Source organism: Octopus bimaculoides, chromosome 2 (genome assembly GCF_046866305.1).
Source record: "Octopus bimaculoides isolate indiv1 chromosome 2, ASM4686630v1, whole genome shotgun sequence".
Lineage (NCBI taxonomy): Eukaryota > Metazoa > Mollusca > Cephalopoda > Octopoda > Octopodidae > Octopus > Octopus bimaculoides.
The window spans coordinates 12,709,845-12,718,050 of record NC_142929.1 but is presented as its reverse complement, the minus strand read 5'-3'; the positions used below and the strand labels follow the sequence as shown (position 1 = coordinate 12,718,050).

The following is an 8,206-nucleotide window of genomic DNA, read 5'->3' as shown; positions in this document are numbered from 1 at the left end:
AGGGCTTGGTCTATGTACCCCCTATTCCTGCAAACCTAAAGGAACTCAAGCAGAGAATCACTACCACACTGGAGACTGTTATCCAAGACATACTGCAGTGTGTTTGGGAGGAACTGGACTACTGACTTGACGTGTGCTATGTCTCAGGCAGTGCGTATATTGAACATTTGTGAAATCGTTCATGGAATTCACATCCCTTTGAATTTCTCATTCAAATTTGGAGGGATAAATCTTACGTTGCTCAACAATAAGCCTGTTTCGTTTCATTCGCTTTGATTATGTAGTTTCTGTGATGTTTACATCTCAAATGATATCAAATTTTTTCGAAAACCCTGTATATTTTTCTGAGATAAGTTGTGTCAAAAACACATTGAAGATGAGGAAATAGCTTGAAAAAAATATGCTTTGAAAAAAATAAACAATTATTGTAGTTAAAGCTTAGAAAATATCAAATTCCTGCTGAAAAATTAAAATTCACTGAAGGACCTTTGTGACTCTACTTTCTACAAACAGCATCTAAATCTTCCTTAAATAACATTCTATCATCTGAACAACAGAGAAACAAAAGGACACAATGGATAAATGATATTTGGGGGAAAAAAAGCACCATTTATCATAGAGCTGCTCAATCATGGTTAACCAAGGACTAAATAACAATAGCTATAGAGCCAGTTAATCATCAAGCAGAAGGAGAAAAAAGAAATACGCAGCTATAAACTTCATAGCATTAACCAGAAAACATTTATCAGCCAGTCACAAATACCATAAGCTATTTAATAAAATTACTCTGAAGCAGAGTTAAAGCTGCATGACTATCATATGTAAAATAATAAAGGCTTAGCTTCAAAAGCCAGTGGTGAAAAACTAAGAAGATTGATGTAATTGTATCACAAGGAAAAAAAGTGTTCAGATTTTGCCAAATTTCTAAGTAAGGTAATATAATATAGAGAGCAAGAATTACAACAGAGGAAAAATCCAATGGCATAAGACCAAGAAACCAGATACAATTGCTACAAAAATGAAATATGCCTCATTAACTGCGAATGTTTAAGGAAGACAATTGTTATACTGAGCCAAAATAACTGAAGAAGTTATTGCAAAAACAATATCAAATTCATAATGAATGCTTTTAAAAGCTGATGTATTCAATGCAGTCTCACATTTAGAAATGGAAAATGAAAAAAGAAAGAGTAGGGTTGATGGGAAGACAACTGCAGCCAGTTGTGTTGCAGTATATTTTGTCCATGAAGGAGAATGGTTCTAAGGATTGAGAATAACCATAAATTGGTTTGTAATTCAATACATAAAAATGTTACTCGTGTCTATCACAAAAATGTACTACCTTGATGAAATCTTTTGAAATAATAAACAAAATAAGCAGAGACTGTCATAAACTGTTGCCATATCTCTATTGAAACATACTGTCCTTGTTATTATTTTGATTGCTGGAATTGGCATGATTTTAGCACTTGCATAAAGAACAACGCAAATCAAGCTACTTGGATTTGCAAAATTTCTGTTTCTCACCATAAACATAACTAAAAAAATAATGACACAAGCTTCGTATTTAAGGTGTTTGTCAACTGTGTGTTAATACACCATCTTATCTACTATTCAGGCAACTGAACTTGTTCCAGTTGCAATGTCCCTGTCCTAATCAGTATTTTTTATCAGTTGTATGCTCTACTTTACAGATTACATTTTTGCTTTTGTTTTTTTTGTTTTTCTTAGTTTTTCTCTTGATAGTGAGAAATTTTGGCTGATAAAAATTCAAATATATATATATATATATATATATATATATATATATATATATATATATACATATACACAGACATGCAGGAAGTAAATAGACACCTTTAATTTTCAAAATTTCTGATCTAAGCGTCTTAATATATTTTCAGCAGTGTAGAATTTACAATGTAATTATTCTTTTTCATTCCAGGTGCCAATATATTAAACATTTGCAAAGAGTAACCATGCCACGCACAAAAAATTCAGCAGAACTGTCAGATTTTCAAAGATGTTGTATTGTTGGGCAATCTGAGGCTGGTCTTAGCCAGCGAAAAATTGCAGAAAATCTTCAAATTCCTCTTGCTACTGTTAATAGAATTATAGTCCAATTCAAAAGCCAAGGAAAAGAATCAACAGACTTTCGTCCCATTCTACCTGGGCCCTCAGAAAGGAAGCTTCACTGTTTGAAGAGAATTGTGGAAAAGGAACCCTGTTCAAAGGCTTCTGACATTGCAAAACAGCTAGAAGTTAGTCCAAGAACGTGTGTTACATATCTGCATAATCTTGAGTATTATGGATGAGCAGCTAGAAGAAAACCTCTCCTTCACCCAATTAATATCATGAAAAGAAAAAAATGGGCTAAGGAGATGTCATAAAAATCCAGTTCATTTTGGGATAGAGTGATTTTCTCAGATGAATCCAGATTTGCATTATTTTCAGACAGTAGTCGTGTTTGGGTCTGGAGGCTTCCCAATCAAGAATTTGATTTGAAATTGCTCTAACCAACTTTGAAACATGGCAGGATCTCTATAATGATATGGAGAGCTGTCATCAGCAATGGTCGTTCTGAGCTGATCGAATGTGTTGGAACCATAAACTCTGAAAAATACATCAAAATACTTAAGCAAGGACTACTTCCGGTGTATTCACATGATAACATAATGAAAAATTAGTTTTTATTCATGGAAGATGGGGCTCCATGCCACACAGTGAAAAGGAATCAACAATGGCTGACTGAAAATGGGATCAAAAAGCTTCCTTGGCCCAGCCAATCTCCTGACATGAACCCAGCTGAAAATCTTTGGAGCATACTAGATAGAGCTATACGAAAAACTCGACAGAAACCTAAATCTAAAGATGAATTGTTTCAATTGTTGCGTGAAAAGTGGGCAGAAATTCCACAAGAGACAATCACAAAGCTCATCAGTTCAATGCCAGAAAGAGTTTCTGAATTTAAAAAACTGCAAAGTGAATGTCAACTAAATACTAAAGTATGTAGTTCTACCTATCGATTACATTTCAATTGTTCACTTTGCATATTAAATAAAAGATTTTGAAAATTAAAGATGTCTATTTACTTCCTGCATGTCTGTGTATATGCAAGCGCATGTGTGTCATATACATACATATATACATACATATAAACATACATACTTATGTACATACATGGAACACATGCATGCATCCATCCATCGATCCATACATACATACATACATACATACATACATACTGGTGTAATGTAGCAGTGGAGGCCTCAATAAAATGTAAGCACAACAGACCTGATATAATGATTTGGGATAGAGAAGAGAAACTGTGCACAGTTGTGGAAATTAGCTGCCCAGCAGATGTCAACATAAAGCTGAAGATCGGTGAAAAAGAGAATATCTATGCTGAACTATTGAGAAATATGCAGTTACTCTATGCAGATTACAAGTTCAAGTTTATACCTGTAATTATTGGGGTCCTGGGATATGTAACACACTGCCTAAATACCAATCTTGAGAAATTAGGCTTCTCAAAACCAGAAAGAAGAAAGCTAATTCGAAGACTTCAGATCCAATCCAGTACTGGAACTGTAAAAATCTGTAAAACTTTCCAGAAATGTATCATTTAAGTATATATATGAGCATGTCTAGATATGTAACTATATACATGAGAATACGTACATAAAGCAAAACATACAAATCTGCACTTATACATACAAACAAAAATACCCTGTTGTTGATGTTGAAATTCCAATGAAGGAGCCTTGGATCTAGGTTAGAAACCGGTTCTTTCTCAATTGGAAAGAAATCTTAAATTAAACTGAATAATGACATACATACATACATGTATATAATGTGTTCCACAAAGTTTTCCTTTACCAAATTTTAGTCACAACACAAAAGGTCTAATCTAAATATATTCAACAGAAAACACTTGCCCATGGTCTTGCAGAACTGGCCCCATTCTTGAACCATAAAATTGCAAAGCAAATTTCATAACCTCACAGCTATGCCAGATATAATTATGAAGAAGAAAAATGTATTCTGAATGAGTCTCTAAAAAGAAATATAGAATTTTCAAATAAATAACTTCCCACTTTGATTGTCGCCAGAATAGTACCACAACTGATAGAGATCAGAGAATGAAGACATACAGAAAAGTTAAGGAACCAAAGATGGAAAGCTTTTTGCTCTAATTAAAAGCAAATGTTACAACTTATTGAATTATGATTTTAGAACATCTAAATTCTACTTGCTCACTTTCAAATTCGATGAAGTCTTCAAATATTCTACATGACAAAACAGGTGCTGCTGCACTAAATTCTAAAGTAAAATTTGATTATATGATATGAAGCAGTTGTGTTTTCTAACAAAATTTTTGCGATCTTTGTTATATTTTGTACAATTAAATCCAAAACCAAACCTTGACATGCTTGCTGTACTAAGCATTCTAGAATCTTACAAGAAGCATATAACTTTGCATCTTGATTTCTTCCTATTTCTTTTTATTCGTTCACACACACACATATATACATATATATATATATATATATATATATATATGCAAATATGAAAATGTGTGTGTAACAAAGTCTGTATGTCTGCCGTGTGCCTGTTCATGCATCTATACATGTACGAATGTTTATATATCCTGTACATATGGATTAAATGGTACTGTCCAGGTGGCAAAACCACAGTGATATCTGTTTCAGCAGCTGATGATAGGAGTGTACATACGTAATACTCTATTATTTTAGTCTCATTATTTTGGGTTGTCTTTCATTCTTGTAAAGTGGAAAGTGCTTGTCACTTCGAAGCTTGTGGGGATTGCTTACTTTGGTCTTGCCTGATTTTCTTCATAGGTAACCTAACAATGCTTAGATATTGGTGTATAGTTTTGGGAGATTATCTGGCATATCTATTTACATGTGTGTCTAATCAAGGGTTTATCAAACATCACACCAAAGCTACCTTGTGTGCCACAGATTTGTAGAAATATAATTTAAGGTCTCAGAAAATTTATAATTCATTATACACAAATATAATAAATTAAACAGTGTATGAAATAGTTTACTTGCTTTCTTTTTCAAAATTTTAAACTTTAGAACAATTTATTTAAAATCCTTTCCATACTTAGTAAACCAGTAACTTTTTATTTTATCTCCTGTGCACCACAGAGTCAAATAGACTGAGGGCTACAGGTTAATTAATCAAATAATTATTGTGTGGCAGTATAGAACCAAGTGGTTCAGGTATCTGGATCCCTAATCACATGGTTATTGGTTCAATTCCTGGCCCAGGTGATGTGTTATGTCTTTGAGCAGGTTTTTTCATTTCAGTAGTTCCTGTCTACTCAGCTCTAATGTTATCACAACTAAAAAGACAGAGGGAGGAGACAGCATGCCTGTAGGCTAGAGACTGGAGCTTGTTTGTTAGTAATTTTATTCCAGTCAGTCAAGTGGATTTTCTCTGGATGCAGTCCAGGATGTCTTGGGAATTTTACATCTTCTCTGTTCCTTATTTAAATTCCTTACTAAAACCAGACAAAAAATCCCATAACCTTTATATTAGAAGTGAATTCCTTGATAGATTACTTATGTATTCCTTCTGCCAAACACAACTGATACAAGTAATCTACTACCATTATTTGCTTAGCATTCTATCATGCTAGCTAAACAAAATAAATTAATCTCTAAATGCTTCTTGCTGATTCTAATTATTAGAACAATTGAAAAGAGTGAAAGAAGCAGAAAATTGCTTGTGATGGAAGTGTGCTGCACAGTCGTAATTGTAAAAATGATAATAATATGGAATAATGTGATATTATTATGTAGCCCATAAATTAAGTTTTCCTGGTATCATCTGTTTCCTTGTAGTATCAACGGTTATTGATTCATTTGCACATAAAACTGCAATTCATTGAAGAACGAAATTAAATGTAAATTACTTGCTTTGAAAAAGAATAGAATATTTTGGTATCAATTTATATTCCCTTGTTGGTTTAAAATTATCTTCATATTTTTACCAATCAATATAGTTTGATATCTATTGGTGACGCACGACAAAGCAGGCAGAGAATATCTGTAGTTACGTCATTGATTCTTAAGCTGATGTGAGTTAATCGAACTTCTCCTCACCACCACCACCACCATCACCAACAAAATGAAATCATTTGTTATTTTGTAATTATTTAAATTTGTCAATAACTTAACACATTGAGATATTAAGTCATTAATTGGTGAACAATTTAGCCTCTTATAATGCTATAATGTTAATATTGGCTGACTACTTGTCACAAGTAGAGAACAGAATACTTTAAAAACAATATTGAGTAAGAAAATAAAAATATATTATTGAATTGTCAAAACACACAAGGTTACTGCTGACAGTCAGAAATAAATAAATAACCAGATAAATAAATAGATAAATAAATAAAATAACAAATTTCCTTTTGTGTTAACTCCAATGAATTTTCAGAAGAGTATGCATGTGTCTGACAATAGTTCCTGTTCACTGTTTTGTCATGTGCAATTTTTTAACCAACCAGTAATCTTGGAACATATTTTTTGAATTTATAAGACAAAACTCAAAAGAAATTACCTTTTGGTACGTTCACTGGACACCAGAGAAATCTCTTTTCTTCATTTTTTTTTTTTATTGGTAGCCATAAATAAGCTGTATTATTTCACTCTCTTGCTTAACTCTTCTTTTCGATTCAAAAGAAAACCATTGGCTGTCTTAAGTTATAAAATACATTACAGAAAACAAGAAATCATTTACCAATGTTAAATTCTTCCAGTTTAAATACACACACATTATCTGATTTTTCTCTTTGCTGATAACCATTTATCTGCATGATCACATATGCTCTCACAAACAAGAAAATATATATGAACACTTTCTACAAAAGATTATTCAAATGATTTGGAAAACACAAAAATAACTATGTACACTCTCACAAACACGGTTTTGTACACTTTGTGTTGATTGATGTTGTAAATTAAAATCTGTTATATTCTATGTTTGAATTCTGTTATGTTTCTAACCTGTATGCCCAAATCATCTGTTGGGTAATTATGATTGAATTAGTCTACCAATCATATCAGAAGAGATCTATTTTGGTTGGTATTTAGGCTATAGCAGATAAACATATCCTTCATTTGTTTTTGTTCATATTCTACAAATGATTTTTGTAAATACTAGCTTTGGCAATACCAATTCTAAAATTGTAATGATACAGAGAAGATTATCATGGCCCCTGGACAAGGATGACAGGTAAATTCATAAAGCATTCCATATTTTTCTCTCAGTGATGCCTCAGCATGGCCACAGTTTAATGACTGAAACAAATAAAAGAAAATAAAAAAAAGGAAGAACATATACATGTGTACATGTATATGTATGTATGTGCATGTGTATGTACATGTGTACATGTATATGTATGTATGTGCATGGGTATGTACATGTGTACATGTATATGTATGTATGCGCATGTGTATGTACATGTGTACATGTATATGTATGTATGTGCATGTGTATGTACATGTGTACATGTATATGTATGTATGTGCATGTGTATGTACATGTGTGTATGTGTGTGTTTATGAATGAATGCATATTCTGTATAGTTCATTGTCATTGTGCTGACACAGTTAAAAGATAAATATGTATTCATTGGAACATAGTAAGGTTTTAGGCCTCGATTTGTTTTAACCATCAATAAGCCATCGATACTAATATTTTAACCATCATACTGTAAACCCACATGAAATTTATACTGAATTCAGTCTTGCTCTTCAAATTGTCATACATATATCAACATATGGTTCCATAATGGAAAACTGTGTCCTTGCTGGCAGTTACTATTTACATACCACTCTGCTGAATGGTTGTTGTTAGGAAAGGCATTCGGTTGTAAAAAACCTCCCAAAACAGACACAGAAGTCTGGTGCAACCCACGCTAGCATGGAAGGTGAACGCTAAATGATGATGATGACGATGATGGCGAAGACGATGATGATGATGATGATGGTGGTGGTGGTGGTGGTGGTGGTGATAATGGTGGTGGTGATGATGGTGATGATGGTAATGATGGTGATGATAGTGATGATGATGATGATGATGATGATGATGATGATGATGATGATAGTGGTGGTGGTGGTGATGATGAGGATGTACCAGTTGCCAGGAATGTGTTTAATATGTA

The 8,206-nt window shown here is 32.9% G+C and overlaps 1 non-coding gene across 1 annotated transcript; it reads left to right on the top strand.

Moving 5' to 3' along the window:
• The first annotated feature begins 7,196 nt into the window (after positions 1-7,196).
• LOC128247163 (U6 spliceosomal RNA) lies at positions 7,197-7,303 on the top strand. The gene has a single exon (XR_008263573.2). It is a non-coding gene; the product is annotated as a U6 spliceosomal RNA (small nuclear RNA).
• Positions 7,304-8,206: the final 903 nt, after the last annotated feature.